Source organism: Macaca fascicularis, chromosome 7 (genome assembly GCF_037993035.2).
Source record: "Macaca fascicularis isolate 582-1 chromosome 7, T2T-MFA8v1.1".
NCBI lineage: Eukaryota > Metazoa > Chordata > Mammalia > Primates > Cercopithecidae > Macaca > Macaca fascicularis.
Genome location: NC_088381.1, coordinates 123,056,893 through 123,084,380, shown reverse-complemented (window position 1 = coordinate 123,084,380; position 27,488 = coordinate 123,056,893). Strand labels below are relative to the sequence as shown.

The 27,488-nt window shown below is 38.9% G+C and overlaps 1 pseudogene; it reads left to right on the top strand.

Annotated features, from left to right (window-relative positions):
- Nucleotides 1-3,739: 3,739 nt before the first annotated feature.
- Nucleotides 3,740-4,174, top strand: LOC102115810 (ATP synthase subunit f, mitochondrial pseudogene; annotated as a pseudogene).
- Nucleotides 4,175-27,488: the final 23,314 nt, after the last annotated feature.

Below are 27,488 nucleotides of genomic sequence, written 5' to 3'. Positions count from 1 at the left end.
GAAAAGGAATGAATGAATAATACAAATCATTGTCAAGTAAAAATCTGTAAAGTCTGCAAATTTGTATGATTGTCATGCAATCATACAAATGCCTGACAATAATGCCACATAAAAGCACTTGGCAAGCCCACCATATCTGTTATTTATTTATTTATTTCGAGGCAGGCTGGAGTACAGCGGAGTGATCTCAGCTCACTGCAACCTCTGCCTTCTGGGTTCAAGCGATTCTCATGCCTCAGCCACTCGAGTAGCTGGGATTACAGGAGCGTGCCACCGCACCTGGCTGATTTTTGTATTTTTAGTAGGATGAGGTTTCTCCATGTTGGCCAGGCTGGTGTTGAACTCCTGGCCTCAGGTGATCCACTCGCCTCAGCCTCCCAAAGTGCTGGGGTTACTGTCATAAGCCATCATGCCTGGCGTACTGTTTTTGAACTTTGTGGTGGTAGTAGGTGCTCCTTAAAATCTTCACTTTGTAAACATTTCTTCCTAGATTTCACCTCCACCACAATGACTGCCATTGCTCACTGATTCATCAAAAATTGGGTAAATAATTACCTTGTTTATCTTTGTTAATCTTTCTTTAATATATGGTAACTTCACATTTATTTTAATGTTTAATGTTAGTAGTATTTTGGGTCTTTATTTAGAAGTTTGGTGATGTTTTGTGACAGCAATATGCCATAGAAACTTAACTCTTGTTATATCAATTAGCCCATGGTAAAATTGGTTTCATTATGTATCATTTCGCTTAAAGTCAGTTTCCAAGAACTTATCAACAATGTTATGTGAGGACTTACTATATAAGTACAATTTATAGAATGGAAGAGCAAAGGGAAGTGTGGGCTCCCTGCAGAAAGCTCAGTTCCCAGAGAAAGAAAGAGGATGTAGCTAGGCTGTGCCTGCCCACTATCTTCTGCAAACTCATTAATCAATTACAGTGTGTGAGAGGAGTGAGAGCATGCATAGAACCAAGGGTGTTAAAAAAATGCGTGATTCTCCACAGCAGGGGAAACATCAAGTTAAGCAATAAATGTTCTCTGGCCTCCCAAAATACTCAGCTTTTTGTTCGCTTTACCCATTGAGCTTAAAAATTAAGCTCATGGTCAAGAAGAGAGAGCTCTTCGCCTTGGACAAAGAAAGAATCACTATGATTTCACTGGAGGCTGCTTTTCCAGTCCCAACTACTGCTATTCCCTCTGACCAAAGCCTTGTCAACAATCATTCTAAAAGTGAATGGTGATTTGATATTTGGCAGAATCCATGACCCCTAAATCCTCAACCAGATAACTACCCCAGGTTCTTGAGATACATATTTAGAGAAACCCTTGACCACTGGTTTCCATAACAGGTTTCAACCAGTAGGCAGAACAAGTTTGTTACAAGGAATTGGCTTACACAGTTGTGGGGCTGGCTAAGCAAGCCTGAAATCCACAGAGTGGGCAGTCAGGAAGGGAAGATCATGAGCAGGCTGGAACCCTATGGGAACAGGCTAAAGTCTGTTGTCCACAGGCAGTCAGGAAGGAAGATCCAGGAGGAAGGGAGTGCAATTGCAAGTCCAGCTGCTGTTTGGAGTCTGTGAGTTCAGGGGAGATGTAACCCTTCCCTCCCTGCTTTTTAAATAACGGCTTTATTGGAATAAAATTCACATACCATATAATGCACCTATTTAAAGTATTCAGTTGATGACAGTATATTACAAAAGTTGTGCAACCATCATAACAATCAATTTTAGAACATTTTCATCACCCCAGGAAAAAGTCCTGTATCCATCCAACCCCCACACCACCAGCCATAGACAACTACTTTCTGTCTCTGTAGATTTGCCTGTTCTGGACAACTCATATAAATGAACTCATAGAATATGTTTGCATCTGACTTCTTTTACTTAGCAAAATGTTTTCAAAGTTCATCTATGATGTAGCATGTATCAGTGCTTCATTCTTTTTCATTGTTGAATATTCTATTGTGTAAATATATAACATTTAAAATAGTATTTAGGCCGGGCGCGGTGGCTCAAGCCTGTAATCCCAGCACTTTGGGAGGCCGAGACGGGTGGATCATGAGGTCAGGAGATCGAGACCATCCTGGCTAATACGGTGAAACCCCGTCTCTACTAAAAAATACAAAAAACTAGCCGGGCGAAGTGGCGGGTGCCTGTAGTCCCAGTTACTCGGGAGGCTGAGGCAGGAGAATGGCGTGAACCCGAGAGGAGGAGCTTGCAGTGAGCTGAGATCCGGCCACTGCACTCCAGCCTGGGTGACAGAGCAAGACTCCGTCTCAAAAAAAAATAAAAAATAAAAAAATAAAAAAATAATAAAATAGTATTTATTCATCATTTGAATTGTTTTCACTCCTGGACTATTATAAATAATGCTGCTCTGAACTTTTGTGTAAAGGTTTTTGTGTGGACATATATTTTCATGTCTCTTGGGTTTATACCTAGGAGTGGAATTGCTGGGTCATATGGTAACTCTATGTTTAATTTTTGAGGAAGTGCCAACGTGTTTTCCAAAATAGCAACACTATTTTACATTCCCACCAGCAACTAATAAGGATTCCAATTTCTTCACATCTTCATCAACACTTGTTACTGTTTATTTTATTTTTATTTTATTTTTGAGACAGAGTCTCCCCCTGTCGCCCAGGCGGGAGTGTAGTGGCTCAATCTTGGCTCACTGCAACCTCCGCCTCTTGGGTTCAAGCAATTCTCCTGCCTCAGCCTCTCGAGTAACTGAGATTACAGGTGCTTGCCACCACACCTGGCTAATTTTTCAAATATTTTTAGTAGAGATGGGGTTTCACCATGTTGGCGACGTTGGTCTCGTACTCTTGACCTCAAGTGATCCACATGCCTCAGCCTCCCAAAGTGCCAGGATTACAGGTATAAGCCACCATGCCTGGCTTGTTATTGTATATTTTAAAAACTTTTTTTAGCCATTCTAATGGATGTGAAACAGTATCTCGTTGTGGTTTTAATATGCATTTCCCTAATGACTAATGATGTTGAACACCTTTTCATGTGCTAACTGCCCATTCATATATCTTTTTTGGAAAACTTCTATTCAAATCCTGTGTTCATTTTGCAAATGGGGTTGTCTTTTTATTGTTGAATTGTAAGAGTTATTTATATATTTTAAATACAAGTCCCTTATCAACTACATAATTTGCAAATATTTTCTCCCATTTAGTAAGCTGTCTTTTCACTGTCTGGATGATATTCTTTGAAGCACAAACATTTTAAATTTTGGTGAAGTCCAATTTATATAGATATATTTTTCTTTTGTCACTTTGGTTGCTAGTGTCATATTTAACAAATCATTCCCTAATCCTAGATCAAGAAGATTTACTCCTATGTTTTCTTCTACGTGTTTTATAGGTTTAGCTTTTATATTTAGATCCATAATCCCCTTAGAAATAATTTTTGTGTACAATGTGAGATTGAAGGTTTAACTTCATTCTTGTATATGTGAATATCCAGTTGTCTCAATCACATGTGTTGGAAAGAGTATTCTGTCCCTCGTTAATTATCTCGGCACCCTTATTGAAAATCAGTTGACCATAAATGTAAGAGGGTTTATTTCTGGACTCTCAATTCTGTTCCATTGATGTATATTTCTGTCTTCTGTCAGCACCACAATATCTTTATTACTATAGCTTTGTAGTAAGTATTGCAATCAGGAAGTGTAAGTTCTCCAACTTTGTTCATTTTAAAGATTGTTTTGGAGGCACAGCGGACATCAGGACTCCAAGATGGCGTCAGTCGTACCAGTGAAGGACAAGAAACTTCTGGAGGTCAAACTGGGGGAGCTGACAAACTGGATCTTGATGCGGGACTTCAGCCCTAGTGGCATTCTCGGAGCATTTCGAAGAGGTTACTACCGGTACTACAACAAGTACATTAACATGAAGAAGGGGAGAATCTCAGGGATTACCATGGTGCTGACATGCTACGTGCTCTTCAACTACAGCATTTCCTACAAGCATCTCAAGCACGAGCGGCTCCGCAAATACCACTGAAGAGGACACACTATGCACCACCCCCTGACCCCACGACCTTGGCCTGAGCCCCTCCGTGAGGAACACAATCTCGATCGTTGCTGAATCCTTTCATGTCCTAATGGGAATTAACCTCCAAATAAAAGATGACTGGTAAAAAAAAAAAAAAAAAAAAAAATTGTTTTGATTGTTCTGGGTCCCTTGCATTTTCATGTAAGTTTTAGGACTAGCTTGTTAATTTCTGTAACAAAGGCAGCTAGAATTTTTTTTTTTTTTTTTTTTTTTGACAGAGTCTCGCTCTTGTCGCCCAGGCTGGAGTGCAATAGCATGATCTCAGCTCACTGCAACCTCTGCCTCCCAGGCTCAAGCAATTCTCCTGCCTCAGCCTCCCAAGTAGCTGGGATTACAGGTGCACACCACCATGCCCAGCTAATTTTTGTAGTTTTAGTAGAGATAGGGTTTCACCATGTTGGCCAGGCTGGTCTTGAACTCCTGACCTCAGGTGATCTGCCTGCCTGAATCTCCCAAAGTGCTGGGATTACAGGCGTGAGCCACCACACCTGGCCAATTTTTACTTGTTTCTACTCAATCTGGATGTCTTTTATTTAATGTTCTTGTCCAGTTGCCCTGGATATAACCTCCAGTAAAATGTTGATTAGAAGTGGTGAGACAAGACATTTTTGTCTTGTTCCTAATCTTAGGAAGAAAACATTCAACCTTTGACCACTAAGTATGATGTTAGCTGTTGGTTTTTCTTTCCTTTCTTTCTTTTTTTTTTTTTTTTTTTTAGACTGAGTCTCACTCTGTCACCAGGCTAGAGTTCAGTGGCATGATCTTGGCTCACTTGCAACCTCCGCATCCCAGATTCAAGCAATTCTCCTGCCTCAGACCCCCAAGTAGCTGGGACTTCAAGTGTGCACCACCACATCCAGCTAATTTTTGTATTTTTTTTTAGTAGAGACAGGGTTTCACCATGTTGGCCAGGATGGTCTCGATCTCTTGACCTCATGATCTGCCCACCTCAGCCTCCCAAAGTGCTGGGATTATAGGCATGAGCCACTGCACCCAACATGGTTTTTCATAAATGCCTTTTATTAGGTTGAGGAAGTTTCCTTCTATTCCTTATTTGTTGATTTATTTTATTATGAAGAGTTGCTGAATTTTGTCAAATACTTTTTCTTCACCTATTGAAATGATCATGTGGTTTTTGTCCCTTATTCTACTATATAGTTTATTACATTAATTGATTTCAGGTGTTAAACCAGCCTTGCATTCCTGGGATAAATTTTAGTTAGTCATGGTGTATAATCCTTTTTTATATGCTGCTAGATCCAGTTTGCTAATATTTTATTGAGAATTGTTGCATCTATATTCAAAACAGATATTAGTGTTTAGTTTTTTTTCTTGTGCTGTCTTTCATTTTGGCATCGGGCCTTATAGAATAATTTGGGAAGTGTTTTCTCCTCTTTTACATTTTGGAAGAATTTGTGAAGAATTGGTTCTTCTTTAAGTATTTGACAGAATTCACTAGCAAGCCCTGGCCTGGGAAGAGCCCTATTTTAAAGGCCTTCTAACTGATTGAATTAACCACCCTGGATAATCTCCCTTTTATCAACTTAAAGTCAACTAATTAGGGACTTTAACTACAACTGCAAAATCCCTTCATGATAGCACTCAGATTATGTTTGATTGAATAACTGAAGGAAAGTATGTGTATACTATAATAGGACAAAACATCTGCTGCCTCCCTTTCATCTCCCAACTTTTGCAAGAGATCTGTTGCCATTCACTCAAATGGGAAATATACTAGAAAGGGACTTCTGGGGACTGTAGTTCAGCCTAGTCAAGTTTATACATCACAAAGCCATCAATTTCCAAACCCACAAATGCATTAGAATCATCTGAGAATTATTTTTTTTAAGAGATTCTCTCTGTGTTACCCAAGCTGGCTTTCAACTCCTAGGTTCAAGCCATCCTCCTACCTCAGGCTCCTGAGTAGCTACAACTCATGCTACCTCACCTGGTAGGTAGATTTTGGGGGGGCCACAAACCTACTGAATTAGAGTCTCCAGAAAACTTAATTTTTTTATGTATCCAGAAAATATAATTGAACTGGGATTTAAGAATCACTGCCTAATAACAATTATAATGATGCAAATGATAACTAATATATACTGAATCTATGTGCAAAGCTAACCACTTGTATCAATTATATAATTTGGTTTTTACAACAAATAGGTACACTATTATTCCCATTTTACATATGAGAGAACTGATAATCCAAGTTACACGCTCAAGATCACATGGTTGAACTTGAGATCACAAAAAGGGTAAAGCTTTTTAGTCTCTAACTCTAACCACCAGTTTATAGAAAATGCATGGGGCAGAAGAACATGTTTAATGACACCACAGGAATCAATCAGTAAAATCCAGAATGTTGGAAATTCTATAAGACAAATGACTTGGTTTTTTTCAACAATTGAATTGAAAGGAATAAAATAGAAGAAGGGAGAGACTTGTAGATTAGCACTGTCCTACAGTGCTTTCTACAATGATAGAGATGTTCTGTATCTGTACTATCCATGTGGCTATTTGGCACTGGAAACATGGCTACTGCAGAAATGGAATATTTAATTTGATTTAATTTTAATTAATGTTTGAATTTAAATAGTTATAGGTGGCTAGTGGCTACAATGTTGGACAGTGCAGTTACAGATTAAACTAAAAAGACAGATCAGCCAAAAGCTCCATGTAGACCTTATTTAAATCCTGAGTCACACAAAATAATGTTTTTCTTTTCTTTTTTTTTCTTTTTTTTTTTTTTTTTGAGGCAGGGTCTGGCTCTGTTGCCCAGGCTGGAATGCAGTGGCGTAATCACAGCTCACTGCAGCCTCAGCTCCTAGGCTCAAGTGATCCTCCTGCCTCAGCCTCCAGAGTAGCTGGGACTACAGGAACACACCACCATGCCCAGATAATTTTTATTTATTTATTTATTTTTTGAGACAGGATCTTGCTGTCTCACCTAGGCTGCAGTGCAGTGGCGTGATCACAGCTCACTGCAGCCTCAACCTCCTGGGCTCAAGCAATTCTCCCACCTCAGTCGCCTGAGTAGCTGGGACTACAGGTGCATGCCACCACCCTTGGCTAATTTTTTAAAATTATTTATTAGTAGAGATGAGGTCTCGCTGTATTACCCAGGCTGGTTTCAAACTCCTGAGCTCAAGCGATCTTTCTGCCTTGGCCTCCCAAGTTGCTGGGACTACAGGCATGAGCCACAGTGCCTCACCTGTGGCGAATTAAAAAAAAAAAAAAAAAATCTTTGGAGACTGGGTCTCATATGTTGCCCAGGCTGGAAGTAAAATAATTATTAAAACTTTTTTTATGACACAATTAGGGAAATAGATACTTAGTGGATATTTGTTGACTTTTTAAAGTGTGATAATGGTTTCATAGTTATGCCTAAAAAAAGACTTTACCTTTTAGAAACACATACTAAAATATTTAAGCAGGGAAATGACATGATGTCTGGAATTTGTTTTATATTCCTTTTGAGGAAGGAAGGGAAACTGGGTGGAGTATAGATGTAACAGGATTGGCCATGAATGGATGATTGTTGAGGCTGGGTGATGGGCACATGATGGTACAAAATAATTTTCTCTTGACCTAAGAATTAAAATTTTCAATAATTAAAAGTTTTTTTCAAAAGGCATTTGAGTGATGCTTTTCCCATGCATTACATCATTTAATCATCACCACTGTCTTGTGAGGTAACTAGAATGACTATGTGCAGACTAATAATCTAAGGCTCAGAGAGATTAAGTTACATGGCTAGGATCACACAGCTAGTTAGAGGCTGGATTCAAATCCAGGCTCTCCACCTCAAACTTTCATTCTTCTATCAACCCGTACTTTGTATGATGAACACTAGAGTCATTATGGATTGCTTCATGGAGAATAAGGTGAGAAGAATCAGAGGAATGGATTTAACACCTTTGCTCTCATGCAGAATGATGAATTTGTGGCATGTGCTTCTCTAATAAGGAAGAGATTAATACCAACCCCCAGCTGCTATGAGTTATCATCAAGCATGGAGAAAGCATGCTACTAACGAGGATTGATTTATAAGTTCCAGATGTGAAAAGAGAGGATCTATTAAGTTTTTTCCATATACCATCAAAGACGATAGTAAAAATAATTTATGCTATTAAATTCATTGACTGAAATTGCTCTTTGCAGGACTAAAAGCTTTTATTATCTTCCTTTTCCTTCCAAATATAGTCAATAGATGCTGAGAAAATTTTTTTTACCAGGATAACATCTGAAACAGGGATGAATAATTAACTAATACTTGAATCTTGTTAATACATCTATTGTAAAATTAAATGACTTTTGGCCAGATGCAGTGGCTCACACCTGGAATCCCAGCACTTTAAAAGGCCAAGGCAGAAGAATTACTTGAGCCCAGGAATTTGAGACCAGCCTAGGCAACATAGTGAGACCTTATATCTACAATTCTTTTTTTTTTTTTTTAATTAGCCAGGTGCGCTGGTGTGTGCCTGTAGTCCCAGCTACTTAGGATACTGAGGTGGGAGGATTGCTTGAACCTGAGAGGTCAAGGCTGCAGTGAGCTGTGATTGTACCACTGCACTCCAGCCTGGGCAACAGAGCAAGACCCCATCTCTAAATAAATAAATACATTAATTAATTAATTAATTAATTAATTAAATTTTTTTGTCCTTAGATCACTTATGATTTCCTAAAAGGCCTATGCCTATTGGGATATGATGTATGTTTACATTTCATACATAAAAGATTTTGCAAAGTATAACTTTGCCAATGCTTTTAGCAAAGATTTTCACTCCTTGACAATTATAATACAATGAAGTATTTTTCTTAAGCGAATAAATTTACCACTAAATATCTTGTAGGAAATACAAACAAGGTATATTAATAGTAATACTAAGTATTACTCTTTGTATCTAGATCTTTGGTCTTAGGTCTCACTACTTACAGGTGATATCCTATTATAATAGTCAAACTCAGCAATTGAATGAAAAATTACATGTAGCTTCATATCCTCTGAAAAGATTTGCAAAGCTTTAACCAGTTCTATGTCAGAATATAATAAAAGAGACAAAAAACAATGGACCATTAATGACGAGACATAAATAGTAAGAAAAAAAGCTTGTGAAGTCAATCCTGAAACAAACCAAATGTCCTGTAGAATGTTATTTCTAGGCCAAGATAGTAACGGCCTTGAAGAACCTTAGCCTTCTTGTCTAGCACAAATGTCTGCTTCCCAAGCAGCTGCTTTAAATCCAACATCTCCATCATCAAGATCAGTGGTCATTTCCTGCTTCACACCTGAGTTTACCCATTTCGCCTGAGAGCTGAAGTTGGCGGAAGGCAGGAATCAGGGATCAGGGAGTCAGGTAGAGGCTAAATGGCACACACCGATTTCTGGAACACTGAGTGCCAATAATTAAAGAACAAAACACAAATGAGAGATGTTGCAGCACAAGTTGCAACCAAGAGTGCCCTGGAGTTTCCTTGGAAAGAATAGGATATGAATACTTTATCATAAGGGTCTGAGAAGGCTTCATCAACTAGGAATATCTTTCCATGTGTCTTGAGTGAAGACTTATGTGTTTTCTTTAAATGCATTTTATTTAAAAACTGAGGTCTGGCGAAAAGGGTTTAAAGATTTTCCTATCTTCTAAAAATTGTGAAAACTGAAAAACAAAATCACTATTCCTATGCAGGACAAACTTCTTTTTTTCTTCTTCTTTTTTAAAAAGAAGAAGAAAAAAATTCACACATAAATTGGGGAAATACTCAAGGCAAAAATTCTCCATTTAGGTACATATACATGATGAAGTAAAGTAATCCTTACCCTCATAGTCAGGAATAGTATAGAAAACTACTGTTAGATCTTATACTGTTATGAAATATCTTTTACAAAAAGGGTTGAATGTGTAAGATAAAACACCTCTTTGTTTCAGAAGTAAGCACATCATCAGTTTATGTCAAGAAGCCATTCCTGATTTACCACACCTGCTACATTCCTTCCTCACTCTGTAATTTATTGTTTTTTTTTAAATACAGGATGGTTCAGCAGACGTCACATCTGGGAATCCTACAGATTGGAGTTTTAGTTTGTTTCTAGCTGGATGGCATGACAGAGTTTAATGCCTTGGATAAGCTTACACTGCAAACATTTTTAGCCTGAACTATGTTACATCTAAGATTTTCCTGAGACTTTAAGACTGACCTGATAAGGAAGAAAAAGTCAATACTATTTAAAAAGGAGGAGGAGGAAGATGGGGGAAAGAAACAACAGTTTTGGACCTACCAGATTATCTGTGTACCCTGGACCTGATACAATAATTAATGCTGCATTAGATAACCCAGTTCTGTGCAATGAGCAAAAACTGTCAATGAAAAATGTCTGGCTATTACATACAGTATTTAGTGCAGTTTCCCAAACACAGTTTTCTGAATTTGATTTAGCTTTTGGCCCCTCTTAATACTTGGCAGGCAAAGTACAATATAAATAAAATCCTGTTGTAGGATTACCAGATTTCTGGACTATTAGCGCTATTCTCTTTTTATTTCATCATTGTGAAACAAACTGTACTTGCAACTTAAACTGGAATAGCCATTAGTAGCTGGCTACCAAATGCCATTAGTAAATATGCTACCAAAACTAAACAAGACAAAAATAATCTCTAAATATGACCACACACACACACACACACACACACACACACCTCCCCACTACAACACACACAGGCTAGGAGTCATAAAGCAAAGTTTGATAAATTAAACTACTATCAAAAACACAACCTCAAAACAAAAATACCAGAGGCAGAAAGGATGTGAGTAAACAGTGATCTTCACTGCTGACTGAGCAAGAATTATATGATGTAGCCTTTTTTTTTTTTTGAAACTGAGTTTCCTTCTGTCAGCCAGGCTATTGTGATCTGCAACCTCTGTCTCCCGGGTTCAAGCAACTCTCGTGCCTCAGCCTCCTGAGGAGCTGGGATCACAGGCGCACAACATCATGCCCGGCTAATTTTTTTATTTTTAGTAGAGACAGGTTTTCACCACGTGGGCCAGGCTGGTCTCCAACTCCTGACCTCAAGTGATCTGCCCACCCTGACCTTTCAAAGTCCTGGGATTACAGGCATGAGCCACCGTGCCAGGCCTGATGTAACTGTTTTGAAGAGCGATTTGGCAATATCCAGTAAAGAGGTGTGCAAACCTTATAACCCATCAGTTTCATTTGTAAATAGATAACCTAGAGAAATCAGACATTTGCATAAGGAGGTATGTTCAAAGCAGCATTGTTTTTACTAGTGAAAAAAAGGAGAAATAATCTAAATGTTTATTAATTTTAGAATAGAAAGACAAATTCATAAAATGTAATACTATTCATTATTTAAAATAAATAAACTCCATCTACATGTTTCATCATAAATAAGTTTTGAGGTCATGTTGAATAACAATGGTGAATTCCAGAATGATAGGCAAAGTAGATGCAATTTATATAAATGTTAACATTTTACAAAAATATATTATTTAAAAATGTTAGGGTCAGCCATCATGACTCACACCTGGAACCCCAGCACTTTGGGAAGTCGAAGCAGGAGGATCACTTGAGCCTAGACATTTGAGACCAGCCTGGGCAACATGGTGAGACTCCATATCTACAAAAATAAAAATAATTAGCTGGGTGTGGTGGTGTGCATCTGTCATCCCAGCTACTTGGGAGGCTGAGGTGGGAGGATCCCTTGAGCCTGGGAGGTCGAGGCTGCAGTGAGTCATGATGGTGCCACTGCACTCCAGCTTGGGTGGACAGAGCAAGACCTTGTCTCAAGTAATAAATAATTCAAAATTTAAAAAACATGGCTCTGTGGAAGAAGCATAAAACCACAGAAGTATTGGAGGATTTCAAATAGTTCATGAAAACAATGGAATTAAAACATAAAAATAAAAAATATAAAGCTTATTTTTCAACATAAGTTCCATCAAGTTCAAAACACTTCTGTAAGAGATAATACTAGTCATTTAGTCCATCCCTAAAGAACTGAGCATTCAGGAAATGTGTGCAGTCTTTTTTACATTATTAACTGAAGAAAAATGGTGGCCCATTAAAGATATTTTTTAAGATTAGGAAACAAAAAAAGTCAGAAAGAGCCAAGTGAGGACTGTGAAGTGGATGTCTAATGGTTTCCCATGGAAACAGTGACAAGATTGCCTTGTCTGAAAGAGGAATGAGCAGGAGCATTGTCATGGCGGAGAAAGACTCTCTGGTGAAGCTTTCCCAGCCATTTTTCTGCTAAAGCATTGCTAACTTTCTCAAAATACTCTCACGGTCAGCAGAAACTCAACCAGCAAAATGCCTTTAAGTATTCCCCCAAACTGTTACTGTGACCTTTGCTCTTGACCAGTTCACTTTTGCTTTGACTGGCCTACTTCCACCTCTTGGTATCCATTGTTTTGATCGTGCTTTGTTTTCAGGATCATACTGCTAAAGCCATGTTTCATCTCCCGTTACAATTCTTCAAAGAAAGCCATCAGGATCTTGATCCCATTTACTTAAAATCTCCACTGAAAGCTCTGTTCTTGTCTGCAGCTGATCCGGGAGCAATTGTATGAGCACCCATCAAGTGGAAAGACTGCTCAACTTTAATTTTTCAGTCAGCATTGTGTATACTGAACCAATTGAGATGTCTGTGGTGTTGGTTTTTGTTTCTGTTGTTCATCACTGGTGCTCTTAAAGTATAATGTTTTCCTTGCAAATTGATGTGGATGGTCTGCCACTGCAAGCTTCATATTCAATACCATCTTGTCCTTTCTTAAAATGAACTATCCATTTGTAAACTGCTGATTTCTTTGGCACGTTGTCCCCATAAACTTTTCATAAAGCATCAGTGATTTAATCATTCTTCCACTCAAGCTGCACCATAAATATGATGTTGGCTTTTGCTTCAATTTTAGCAGAATTTATGTTGCTCCAAGAGGGGTTCTTTTCAAACTGATGTCTTATTCTTCTTAGTGTCTCAAACTAGATTCTGTTCAGACATGTTATGACAAGATAATGCGAGTTTCCTTTGGTGCCAAAAAATTTTGAAATCCATTCTTAGTTTTTTTCATAAAAGGCACTTTCCAAAATCTTTTTGAAGGCCCTTGCTATAATGCTTAAGGTACTTGTCAAAATTGGAGGTGACTCACTTGTTTAGGCTAGGCCTAATTTGGGTCCTTAAAAAAAAAAAAAAAAAAAAAAAAAGCAGCCGGGCATGGTGGCTCATGCCTGTAATCCAAGTACTTTGGGAGGAGGATTGCTTGAGCCCAGGAGTTTGAGATCAGCCTGGGCATCAGGGTGAGACCCTAGTTCTAAAAATAAACAAACAAACAAAACTTTAATAGAAAAATAAAGCAATGAGGTAGAAGTTTCAGTACACCAAATAACTGGAGACCATTCAAAAGGTTTGTGGGGTTTTTTAAGCTGTTTTAAAATTCATTCTTCAAAAATGTTCAGACATGACCACATTGGTTTCATAAGCACTACAGTGCTTATGAAGTTTCTTCATTTTTCATATGTCCAAGCAAGCCTGAACACCCCCAACTCTCTCAACCATGACCTTTTGCAGAAGCAGACATGGAGGGCTTTGATGCCAACTAATATGTGCTTCAAAGTGGACAGAAACAGATCTTATGACCTTAAAAAAATAATCTCTCCTGAGGTTGAAATAAAGTATAATGATGCCATCTGATCATAACTCAGTGACCTCATTTGAGCCAAGTTTCATGGGCAGATCCTTCTCTGTTCTTTATTAGCAACATCTGTCAAGAGGCTAGCACAGTTTGAGAATAGCTTCTCATGGGAACTATGCAAGTGTTACTATTGCAATACTGTGAAATTAATCTCTCTTAGAAAGATGCTTGAAGATCCTGTTGTAACTTACTGAAGAACAACTGTTAACAATCCATTTGTTCTTTCTTTCTTTTTCTTTTTTTTTTTTTTTCTTGCAATGGAGTCTCACTCTGTCACCCAGACTGGAGTGCAGTGGCACAATCTTGGCTCACTGCAACCTCCACCTCCTAGGTTCAAGCCATTCTCTCTGTCTTAGTCTCCCGAGTAGCTGGGATTACAGGTACCCGCCACCACGCCTGGCTAATTTTTGTATTTTTTAATAAAGATAGGGTTTCGCCATGTTGGTCAGGCTGGTCTTGAACTCCTGACCTTAGGTGATCCTCCCACCTTGGCCCCCCAAAGTGCTGGGATTACAGGTGTAAGCCACTGCGCCTGGCCCCAATTGTTATTTCTGTCTTTTTAACATTTTCTTTTTTTTTTTTCCTGAAAGACAAAGGAAAATATTTAAATATTTGTTTCATGTGATGGGGGTTTGAGAGGTATAAAGGGTCTCCAAAAACACAGGCACATTTCCTTCAGGATGCTAGTTATTCTGGTGAGGGGTGGAAAGGAATGGAATTGGAGAGGGTATGAAAGAACTTCAGTTGTATCTGTAACATTTTTTCTTTTAAAAAAAGAAGGCTGAAGCAAATATTACAAAATGACAACATGTTAAAACTAGGTAGTAGCTGTATGAGTGCTCATTATATAATCCTCTCCTGTTTTCTCTCTACTTAGAACATTTAATAGAAAAAGAAATTCAGAAATAAATTACCAAAAGGACAAACAACAAAACTGAAGAGTATTCAAAACATGTAGGAGAAAAGAATCGATTTTCTTAATATGTAAAGACAAATCAATAAGGAAAAGATAAATGACCCAATAGAAAAATCAGCTAAGGATATGAATAAAAAATTTACATTAAAATAGTTAATGAAGTTATAAAATAGCCTAAATATGCATGTGTCTCTCCATGTATGTCTGCATGTGTATGTGTGTGTGTGTGTGTATATATATATATATATATGCACTCACTAAACAAATGCAAATCAAGAAAACAATACTGCTTTTCATTATCGCACTGGCAAACTTTTCTAAAGTTTATCAGTTTTATCAGTGCTGAGGAAACATAGCTTCATGTTTCTGAAAAGAGTGTAAATTGCTGTAATAATTCTGGAGGCCAAAAATTTTAAGTGCACATTCTCTTTGAGCACTTTCACTTTTAGGATTTTTTTTCCTTTTATAGCTACACAAATGCACAAAGATATATGTACAAAGGTAATGTTTGTCAAAGTAAAAAATTGAGGAAAAACTAAATTTCTATCAATGGAAGAGATTAAATTGATGATACATCTAATTTATAGAATTTTATGCAACTATAAAGAAAAAGTGGTAGATCTATATGTTGACAAAGGAAGATGCCGATAATACAACGTAAGTTTTAAAAACGCAAGTGGTGGAACTATATATTTAATACAATCCTATTTGCATTAAAAGACATACATTAGATACATGTTTGCAAACGTATGTCTGTAAGAAACAGTGATCATCTCTAGGAGATGATACTGGAGGTTGAGAATAGGAAAGAAATCTTTTATTTCCTCCTAGACTTTTATTACACCAGATCTTTAGGCTTCAAATGACAGAAAACTGAAACTGCCCTAAGAAATGAATTAATTTATTGGCTCAGTTTAAATGAAATCTGTGAGTACTTTCAGGTTCCTCTTGAATCAGGGCTGCCCAGTGTGTCACTAGGATGCTTCTTCTGGGTGTTGAGTTCGTCCTTTGCACATATGAATGGTTCTCTCTGGGGGTATCTGACAGCCCTGGTTATCTGGATGACTCCACTCAAGTTAGCTATATGGTGACTGTTACCAAGCTTTACCACCTTGCAAAGCTGAAAGGCAAGAATGAAAGCCTCTCTTTTCCAGAAGTCTCTATTTATTGGCTCCCAGGTGTTCATCAGTTCTTACTGGATTATATGACCATTCTTGAATCAATTATCATCAAAGGTAGTGACTGATTTGGGGTCAATTTCACCCAAACCAAGTAACAGAATGGGGTCTGGATGGTTTCCCAAAAGAAGGTGGGATGCTATGCAACGAACAACAGATATTCACTGTTGCTAGATAATGCTTTACCAAGTGCATCACACCCACACCCACACATACACACACACACACACACGTTACAGTCTTCTAGGGCCTAGAATCTGAGCTCCATAGGAAGGGACTGTGTCAGTATCATACATTGTCCTGTCCTTTGGGCCTAAGTCAGATCCTGGTACATGGTCAGGAGAATACATGTATTAGTAGAAAAAAAACAAAACAACCTACCTTGAAACTTCACTTCTAAGCATTGGCTACAAATTAGAAAAAAAATTAGTTATAGAAGAGTATCGTCAAGACTATCATCTATACTATCTTCATCCAAAGTAAATAGAAGAAAGGCTGATGCAGTGAGAGAGAGAGAGATTTTTTTAAGGAGAAACAATGATGGCTCTTTTAAACATTTGCTTTTTGTCGATAGAAATTATTCAATGCATTATGGAGATTCATTCCCATAAACTATTGCAATAATGGTTGAACTCAGTAAATTTTTTTTTTTTTTTTTTTTTTTTTTTTTGAGACAGAGTTTCACTCTTTTGCCCAGGCTGGAGTGCAATGGCACAATCTCAGCTTACCGCAACCTCCACCCCCCGAGTTCAAGCAATTCTCCTGCCTCAGCCTCCCAAGTAGCTGGGATTACAGGCATGCGCCATCACACCCCGCTAATTTTGTATTTTTAGTAGAGACAGGGTTTCTCCATGTTGGTCAGGCTGGTCTCCAACTCCCGACCTCAGGTGATCTACCTGCCTGGGCCTCCCAAAGTGCTGGGATTACAGGCGTGAGCCGCCACGTCTGGTCAGCAAATTCATTTACACCATTATTCAAATAGGAACTTAGGGTCAGGCTAACTTACTTTAAGATTTTTCTTCTTCCTCCTCTTCCCTTTCCTTCAGCCTCCTCTGGGTACTCCTTACCCTGGGCCACTGTGAACTGCTTCTGCTTGTGCAACTGGCCATACAAATAGTGTCGCCAGATAAAATACAGAATACCCAGTTACATGTGAATTTCAGATAAACAATGATTTGTTTTTTATCATAAGTATGTCTCAGATATCGCATGGGGATATGCTTATACTAGAAACTTGTTATTTATCTGAAGTTAACATTCAACTCACAGCCCTGAATATTTATTAGCTGTAGTTCTGTATTTTTATTTGCTAAATCTGGCGACCTTACACGTAATTCTAAGGGCCTGTTGTGTCCGGAATTGGTTCCTTCCGGTGGGTTCTTAGTCTCACCGACTTCAAGAATGAAGCCACAGAGCCTCGCAGTGAGTATTACAGTTCTTAAAGATGGTGTGTCCGGAGTTTGTTCCTTCAGATGTTCAGATGTGTCTGGAGTTTCTTCCTTCTGGTAGGTTCGTGGTCTTGCTGATTCCAGGAGTGAAGCCGCGGACCTTTGCAGTGAGTGTTATGGCTCATAAAGGTAGTGCAGACCCAAAAAGTGAGCAGCAGCAAGATTTATTATGACAGCAAAAGAACAGACCTTCCTCGGTATAGAAGTGCACTCCAGCGGGTTGTGGCTGCTGGCTCAGGTGGCCAGCTTTTATTCCCTTATTTGGCCCCACCCACATCCTGCTGATTGGTCCATTTTACAGAGTTCTGATTTGTCCGTTTTTACAGAGTGCTGATTGGTGTGTTTACAACTCTTTAGCTAGACACAGAGTGCTGATTGGTGCGTTTTTACAGAGTGCTGATTGGTACATTTACAATCCTTTAGCTAGACAGAAAAGTTCTCCAAGTCCCCACCCAACCCAGAAGCCCAGCTGGCTTCACCTCTCACAGTGACAATTTTTAGTTTACTAAAGGGTAAAACCATGGACTTTCTGGACTACAAAATACCTGATTGCTGGAATTTTACTTTTAGATCTGCCTCTTTTATAAAGTAAGACCCTGTGTAACCACCACTCAGGTTAAGAAATATATATACACTTTTATTTTATTTTTATTTATTTTTTTGAGACAGGGTCTCGCTCTGTCACCCAGGCTGGAGTGCAGTGGCATGATCTCAGCTCACTGCAACCTCCACCTCCTGGATTCAAGTGAGTCTTCTGCTTCCGCCTCCCGAGTAGTTGGGAGTACAGGCACGCACTGCCATGCCCAGCTAATTTTTGTATTTTTAGTAGAGACGGGGTTTCACCATATTGGGCAGGCTGTTCTCAAACTCCTGACCTCGTGATCCACCTGCCTTGGCCTCCCAAAGTGCTGGGATTACAGGCATAAGCCACTGCACCCAGTCAGAAATATAGTAATAGTAGGACTATGCCAGTACCTTAGAAGCTATCTGTGTTCCTCTCCTCGGGTGGCATCCTTCTCCTTTCCCTCAATGGGTAACCACTATCCTGACTTTTATGATAATCATTCTGTCTGGTGTTTCTTAGGTTTAGGTATCCATAAACAATATAGTTTATTTTGACTGTTTTTGAACTTTATACAAAAGTTTCTATGTAAGTGATCTTTATGACTTGTTTCTTTCACTGTGTTTATAAAATGTATCCTTTTTTTTTTTTTTTTTTTTTTTTGAGATGTGGTTTCACTCTGTCGCCCAGGCTGGAGTACTGTGGTATGATTACCATTTACTGCAGCCTCAACCTCCCAGGCTCAAGTGATCCTACCATCTCAGCCTACAGAGTAGCTGGAACCACAGGCACATGCCACCACATCTGGCTAATTTTTTTTCTTTTAGAGACAGGGTCTCACTAGGTTGCCCAGGGTGGTCTTGAACCCCCAGGTTCAAGCAATCCTCCCATCTCAGCCACCCAAAGTGTTGGGATTACATGCATGGGCCACCGTGCCTGGGAGTTTATCCATGTCAATGCATGCAGTTGTGGTTCTTTAATTCTTCTTTTGTATATTGTTCCAATATGTGATTGTGCCCATAATTTATTCATTCATTGTACTGTTGTGCTGCTGATGGTACAATTTTAACTTAAACTGACAATTTTTTTAATGTTTTAAATGTATAGAAATAAGCCCAAATAACTAGATCATGTGTAAAATGGGAATAATAAAAGAAAAAATAAAATAAAATAACTATAATAGTTTCATACCTATGCAGGAAAATTGCTAATATTTAGTACTCTCTAAAATTTGTTGTTGTTTTCAATAATAGGGAAATATTTAAGATGGCTTATATAAAATGGTTCTCATTTATAGTCATTTAATTTTTTTTTTTTTTTTTGAGACAGAGTCTTGCTCTGTCGCCCAGGCTGGACTGCAGTGGCAGGATCTCGGCTCACTGCAACCTCCGCCTCCTGGGTTGAAGCGATTCTAGTGCCTCAGCCTACCAACTAGCTGGGATTACAGGCAGGCGCCACCACGCCTGGCTAATTTTTGTATTTTTAGTGGAGACGGGGTTTCACCATGTTGGCCAGGCTGGTCTCAAACTCCTGACTCAAGTGATCCGCCCACCTTGGCCTCCCAAAGTGCTGGGATTGCAGGTGTGAACCACTGCGCCTGGCCTAAATTTTTATTGTTGTGCAACATACAAAGAATAAAATGAACAAATCTTAAGAATATAGCTTTATGAATTTTTACATATACACCTGTGCAATGTAGAATATTTCCAGCACCCTTTTAAGATGACTGTCTTACGACTCTTTATTTCCTGTTGCTACCTGCTAGAAAGCTGACTGCCCCCATTTTTGAACACATGTCTAATACTGGGCCGCACGATGTTGGTTTCTGGGCTTTTGGGTGCCACCATATGGTAAGCCTGCTGTACTGCAACAGATTTCCAAACTAAAAAGTAATAATACAGATTCTGATGTGGTTAACAATGAAAACAGAGGACCTAATATTTCCACTAAAAAAGAAAAAGACTTATCTTCCAAAAGGATAATTTAAGATCATGTACATAATGACATTACATGTTCACAGTTAAATTGATCATATAACTTTCTACTTGTATATTTAGCGTATAAAGAAAAAAAGATTGCAGCCTGGCATTGACAAGAGAATACTGATAGAGGCAGGAGGCAGAGAACTCTCCTAGGCAGATAGGGGAGGGTCCCTGGAGAACCCCCGACCTGCCAAGGTCATTGTGCACAGGGGGCCTGCTTAAACATGCCCGCTGAAGGGGTGGCCTGCCCTTCCACACCTGTGGGCGTTTCTCGTTAGGTGGAACGAGAGACTTGAGAAAAGAAATGAGACACAGAGACAAAGTATAGAGAAAAAAAGTGGGCCCAGGGGACTGGTGCTTAGCATACAGAGGACCCACGCCGGCACCTGTCTCTGAGTTCCCTCAGTATTTATTGATCATTATCTTTGCCATCTTAGAAAAAGGGAAGGGGCAGGATAATAGGATCATCATAGGGAGAAGGTCAGCAGTAAGACATGTGAATAAAGATCTCTGTGACATAAGTTTAAGGAAAAGTGCTGTGCCTTGATATGCATATGTAAACATCTCCATAAACCTTTTTAGTGCATGTAGAGCAGCACTGCGCTAGCAAGTCCCACCTTTCACCCTATGGTGGTTTTCTCCTTTCTCAGTAAACAGAACATACAATCGGGTTTTACACCGAGATGTTCCATTGCCCAGGGACGGGCAGGAGACAGATGCTTTTCTCTATCTCAACTGCCAAGAGGCCTTCTTTTCTCTAATACTAGTCCTCCTCAGCATAGACCCTTCACGGGTGTCAGGCTGGGGGACGGTTAGGTCTTTCCCTTCCCACGAGGCCATATTTCAGACTATCACATGGGGAGAAACCTTGGACAATACCTAGCTTTCCTAGGCAGAGGTCCCTGCAACCTTTGGCAGTGTACTCATCCCTGGGTACTTGAGATTAAGAGAATGGTGACGACTTTTAACCAGCAAGCTGCCTTCAGGCACTTCTTTAACAAAGCACACCCTGCACAGCCCAAAATCCTTTAAATCTTGAGTCACCACAGCACATGTCTCTTGCAAGGACAAGGTTGGGGGTAGGGTCACAGATTAACAGCATCTCAAATACAGAACAAAATGGAGTCTCTCATGTCTACTTCTTTCTATATAGACACAGTAACAGTCTGATCTTTCTTTTCCCCACAGCCCGCGATGAAAAATTCCATCCGTTAACACATCCGTAGAAAGGAAATAAATCAATGTGGAGCAGCTCAGACTAAGGACCAGCATGCGCACTGGAAGGATGGGGTGGAGCCACCAGGAATTGGTGCCCTATGCAAATAGGGAACCCAGCCCCATCAGCGGATGTAGAAGCAACTATACTCAACTGTGAAGGAAGACAACCAGCAACCTGCTTTCAAGACCCCTCTTTTTGCTGAGAGCTCTCCTTTTTGCTTAATAAATTCTATTCCACTCACTCTTTGATGTTCCCATGCCTAATTTTTCCTGGTCATGAGACAATAACTTGGATCTAGCTGAGCTAAGGAGTAAAAAATCCTGTATCAATAGGAATTTTATTTAAACACTGGATTTTTGTAAAAGTCATGGTGTTCAAGCCCAGCAGGCCAACTTTAATCTCTGAAATATGGTACAATCCAATGGTAATAAAAGCACAACATATTTCATAAACACTAGAAAGGTCAATGTTGATTCTTTGTGTAAGACTTTCCCCAAAAAGATATTATTTGGATTCAGTCTTGAAAAAAGAATAAGTGCGTATAAGGCAGTAAGAGCGAGGAATGACTCTTCAAGCAGAAGGAACATAATGACAAAGGTATGGGGAATGGAAACTTGACTTGTCCATAAGCAGAGAGAAAGCAGCTCAATGTGGTTAGAATATGGCCAACAGGAGAGTAACTACTAGGAAATAAAGCTTAAGAGGAAGATGGAGTCCAGATTACTACCGCCCTTCCATGAGCTGGAATTTGGGTATCATCCTGAAGAGCAGACAAGGGGGATCCTTTGACTTAAGAAGGAGTTGGTCAAAAGCAATGGAGAAAACTGTTCTTGGTGTTTTAAAAATGCAAAATCACTACTTTTTATGTGTTTAGAATAGACAGTATTGTTGTCTTTTGTAGCACTGGCTACCATCTGTCAGTATTATTTTCCTTTTTGCTTTGTGAAGAGAATGGGATAGTTAAATAGCTTCAGAAATCCACGAGTATCTTATTATTCTGTTTTAGACACAGCTTCAGCACTGGGTTTGCATCTCCCTTTATATATCATGGTCTACTATACAACAGCCTATGTTAATTTTCCTTGCATTTTAGGTTGGCAGATATTTCAAGTATTATCAGCCACTAGCTGTAAAATGTCTTGAGGCTGGTAATGTATAGAAAGTATGAGAATAGGCCGGATGGGCTGGCTCACGCCTGTAGCCCCATCACTTTGGGAGGCCAAGGTGAGTGGATTGCCTGAGCTCAGGAGTTCAAGATCAGCCTGGACAACATGGTGAAACCCCAACTCAAAAAAAGGAAGGAAGGAAGGAAGGAAGGAAGGAAGGAAGGGAGGGAGGGAGGGAGGGAGGGAGGGAGGGAGGGAGGGAGGGAGGGAGGGAGGGGAAGAAAATTACATGCAACTAGTTTATTCAAACCTTCGCACTTATTGATATATTTTTATTTTAAACTGTATCCCGACCGTAAATTACTATAATTCCCTTTAGAATTATGGCGACCTATAACAGCTACATAACAATAACAGTATATCTTAAATTGTACACTGAAATTTTTTAATGCTTATTAGGGACACATTATTCAAATAGGTCTTTCCAGTATTTTACATTTTCAGGATAGGGAAAAAAGAGAACCCAAGCATTGATAGCTTAATGAATATATATATATATATATATATATATATATATTTTTTTTTTTTTTTTTTTTTTTTTTTTGAGATGGAGTCTCACTATTTTACATAGGCTGGAGTGCAATGGCGCGATCTTGGCTCACTGCAACTTCTGCCTCCCCAGTTCAAGAGATTCTCCTGCCTCAGCCTCCGAGTAGCTGGGACTACAGGCGCCCACCACTACGCCCAGCCAGCTTAATGAATATTAAGGAAAAGTGTAAAAATGATTAAATGATTTAGTGTGCACATATGATGCATGTTGAAGACCCAGAGAGGGAAGAAATAAATGGATGGGCCACTAAATGAAGTTTTATTCTTATGGATGCAGAGCTTATTATTAAGAATCTCTCATAGGAAAGGTTCTAGGTCAAGCTGCAATAGACTATATGCACACGATTAATTCTATACCTCCCACAGCAACTTCAAGACAGTTTTTGTTTGTTTGTTTGTTTTGCTGTTTCTCCAAAATTTTCTTTTAATTTAAATTACAGGATCAGTCAGATATTCTGACAAGAAATTCACTTTTCCTCAGGAGAAAGAAAATGCTTTCAAGGTATTTTTAACGAATGTATACATCTCCACTTTTTTAAGGGTTAAAAATCACATTAAGTAACCAAGACAGGTTTTTTTTTTTTTTTAAAGCACAGACACATAACAGTGGAAAACAATTAGAGTATCATCAATATATCAGAAATGTTGATAACTATGTGGAAAGTAAAACACAGATAGGTTTGAATTTTCAGAAAAATCAACAGAGAGAAAATTGCATCTCAGAACACCAAAGACAAGCCAGGTTCTTTCCAAGAAAGCCTCAGATAAGCTCCAGGTTCAGCATTAGCAAATTCAAAGAGAGGAATGGGCTGTGGAGCAACCATCAGAGTAGTTCACTAAAGATGCTTCCTGGTGAGAGAACTGGGGCCTGAGAGAAAAATGAAAGCCAGACTTGGAATAATCACAGAATCTGGGCCAAAAAAAAAAAAAAAAAAAAAAAGAATTAAACTAATTAAACTAGAGGCCAGGCACAGTGGCTCACACCTGTAATCCCAGCACTTTGGGAGGCCAAGGCAGGCAGATCATTTGAGGTCAGGAATTCAAGACCAGCTCGGCCAACATGGTGAAACCCTGTCTCTACTAAAAATACAAGAAATTAGCCAGGTGTGGTGGTGTGGGCCTGTAGTCCCAGCTACTCAGGAGGCCGAGGCACGAGAATCGCTTGAATCCGCGAGGCGGAGGTTGCAGTGAGCTGAGATTGCGCCACTGCACTCCAGCCTGGGCAACAGAAGGAGACTCTATCTCAGAAAAAAAAAAAAAAAAAAAGAAAAGAAAAGAAAAGAAAGAAAGAAAAGAAAAGAAAAAAGCATTAAACTAGATAGTCATAATGAAGTTGTAGCATCTATACACCAAATAACATAGCATCAACACTCAAAGCAAAAACTGTAGGAGTTACAAGGAGAACTAGAAATACTCTAGAGGTAGACTTCAATTAACCCCCCTTAATCAATGTTACAGCAGTGGACAAAAAGTAAGTGAGAATACAGGAAAAAAAAAAAAAAGAGTAATATCTTCAAAGGTCTAAGGAAAAAATTTTTGGAAGTCAGCATTATTATTAACTAAGCATGAGGACAAAACAAAGACATTTGGGAAGTAAAAAAAATTACCATTCAAGCTCCCTATATGAAAAAGCATGACTTGAGGAAGTTCTTCAGCACAAAAGAAGGAATCTAAGGTATCAGGTTATGCGATTATGGTGGCAGCTAAGTAGAACCAGAAACAAATGAAGGAAAGATTTCAGCAGCAAAGTTTTAATGTCGTAAGATTAAGTTTCCTTCTAGCTTAGTCCAATCACAATATTTGTTTATAGTGAATAATACTTATGCAATCATATTATCATAAGTGCTAGCTATTGATTTTTCAATTTCAGGTATAACAATACCCAAATCACAGTATATTTAATAATTATATTAAAGAATCACATGAAAAATCTCAACGAATTCAAGTATGCAAGAAATATCACCTTATTTTTTACACTTCAACTTAATTTCTGTATCTAGGAAATATCCTCTTTCTCCCCATACCTCCCTCATAGGTCCGGCTTGATGGGAAATGTAATCACAGACATTTCTGGGGTTACTCTGCCCTCCCTTGGTCTGGTCAATGGCACACAGTTACAAAAGCATCAGAGAAAAGGGAGACCCTCCCATCATGAGTGATCTCTATACCCAGGTAACAGAGCCTTGATGAATGATTGTTTCCCATGCTGCAAGTCTCTGCTCTTTTGGGACTTTTGGGGCCCTATATGAGGCATGAGAGTTTTAGCTAAGCTGGGGAACCCTGTGCTAGGGTCCTTCCTTCCCCAGATATCTGACACATCTAACCCTTCTGAGCCTCCTCCTTGGAGCTCCACCATGGAGCAATGTTTGAATCCTGCATACCTTTTCACCACCACCCACCCTCATGGAATCTCTAGGGGAGAAGCTTCTCCCCACCTCCTGTATCTCCCAGTCACCACACTGCCTCCCTTCAATCCTGCACTCCTCAGTGAATTTAGTTTTACAGAAAACAAAATCCAGGAAAAATTGTACAGACTAATTCTGCTTTCCTCCGTGTCCCATACCTCCCTGATATGATAAAATTCAGAGGCTGTTACTTGCTTCAGTGGAGAAATGGAAAGGGAGAAATACAAATATCATAAATATTATTCAGACACATATTAATATAAGAAAAATTGAGAAGCAGATAGAAGAGAAGTAGAAAGGATAGTATTCTTATCTTTCATTGTGGTTATTCAATCCATGTTAAATTTGATAAATGAAGAATTAAACATTTAAATACATTGTTTAAAGTGAATAAAGCAACATTTAAACACATTGTTTAAAGTGAATAAAGCCACACACAGTGGCTCACACCTGTAATCTCAGTGCTTCGGGAGGCTGAGGCAGGATTGCTGGGGCCAGGAGTTCGAGACCAGCCCAGGCAACATAGTAAGACTCTGTCTTAACAAAAAAATTACAAATTAGCTGGGTGTGGTGGTACGTACCTGTAGTCCCAGCTACTTAGGAGGCTGAGTTGGAAGGATCACTTGAGCCCAGGAGTTTGAGGCTGCAGTGAGCCATGACTGTGCCACTGTACTTCAGCCTGGGTGACAAAGCTAGACCTGTCTCTGAAAAAAAAAAAAGAAGAAGAAGAAGAAAAATATAAACTATAAATAAGTCCAGAGGTGGAGGGGTAGGTAGGTCATGATAAATTCTTAATCTTTCATAGTAGAAAATCAATAGATTTTGTGTAAACTTGATAAAACTTGAAGTAGATAAGTATGGTTAAACTAAAAGCAGAAACTTAACAGGGGTGATTTCTGGGAAGTGAATTCAGGATTGGGGAGGACATGGTTGAGCAGAGGAGGAAGATTTTATTTTTCACTTCGAGTTTTTTATCCTTATCTTTATATTATGCAAATGTGATCCTTTTCTAACAAAAATTAGTTTAATTAAAAATAAACAACACTACCTCCTTTCCAACACACTACCTCATAAATATTTATAAGATATAGTTAATAAAGATTTCATGTTAAAATATGCCCGTGGGCACTAGATCTTGGCTTTTGTGAAACAGAGTAGCAAACATAAGAAGCCATGTTTGCTTGCCAGCATAATTTTGCAGCTCTCCAAAGAATGCCTTAAAGATGATAAACAGGATAGAGCACATAGCTCCCCAGTCTCTCGCCTGAGATACTACACTCCTTCAAAGATAAATGACCTTGGTCCTTGCCTTTTCTGACACATAAGACAAAGCCTGCCAAGGTTGCAAGATTATGCGCCTGCAAACTGGAACCAAAGGTACTCTTGCACTCAAGCTTTACTGCAATTTTTTTTTTACACTGTATCTTCACTGCTTGTATAAAAACTGAACTGAAATGCTGTATTGGAGTAGTATGACAGACATTCTCCAGGAAACTCTCCCGGGTTGTAATCCTCAGTAAGACTTCTGAATAAAACTGACTTTAACTCTTTAAGGGTCTGACTTGTCTTAATTTTACAATTTTAAAATTTGTTATTAAATTCCTTTCCATATTATAAGCATCTGCTAAAATGTTCGCATTTTAAACAAATCCTTAGCTTTATACAGATGAACAAGTAATTTACCCAAGAAGAAACACTTGCAAAATAACTAGAAGGAAACAGTAACAAAAAATAACTAGTGACAAAACAATATATATATTGTTATGTCACTTCTTTTTTTTTTTTTTTTTTGAGACAGGTCTCACTCTGTCATTCGTGCTGGATCACTGCAGCCTCCATCTCCTGGGCTCAAGTGATTCTCCCACCACCACACCTGGCTAAATTTTAATTTTCATAGAGATGGGAGTCTCACAACATTGCCCAGGCTGGTCTTGAACTCCTGGGCTCAAGTGATCCTCCTGCCTCAGCCTCCCAAGGTTCTGTGATTACAAGTATGAGCCACTGTACTTGGCCTGAAGAAGCAATAGTAACGAGCAAGAACCACTGTTTAAAGCGGGAGCTGCAGTTAAAAACCAGTTACTATAGCAGCACTGCTGACTCTGCAATGCCCTGTTTCATTAGATTATGATTGGATTAATATGTATATATTAGATTCATTCTGTAGAACTTTTGTGTAAAGTTACTTTTTTTTATATAGCATGTATTCCCACGGGGAGAAAAAAACGCAAGCCCAAGGATTTTCACACTCAAAAAGGAGCATTCTAACTTTACCAATGCGCCTCCTAAG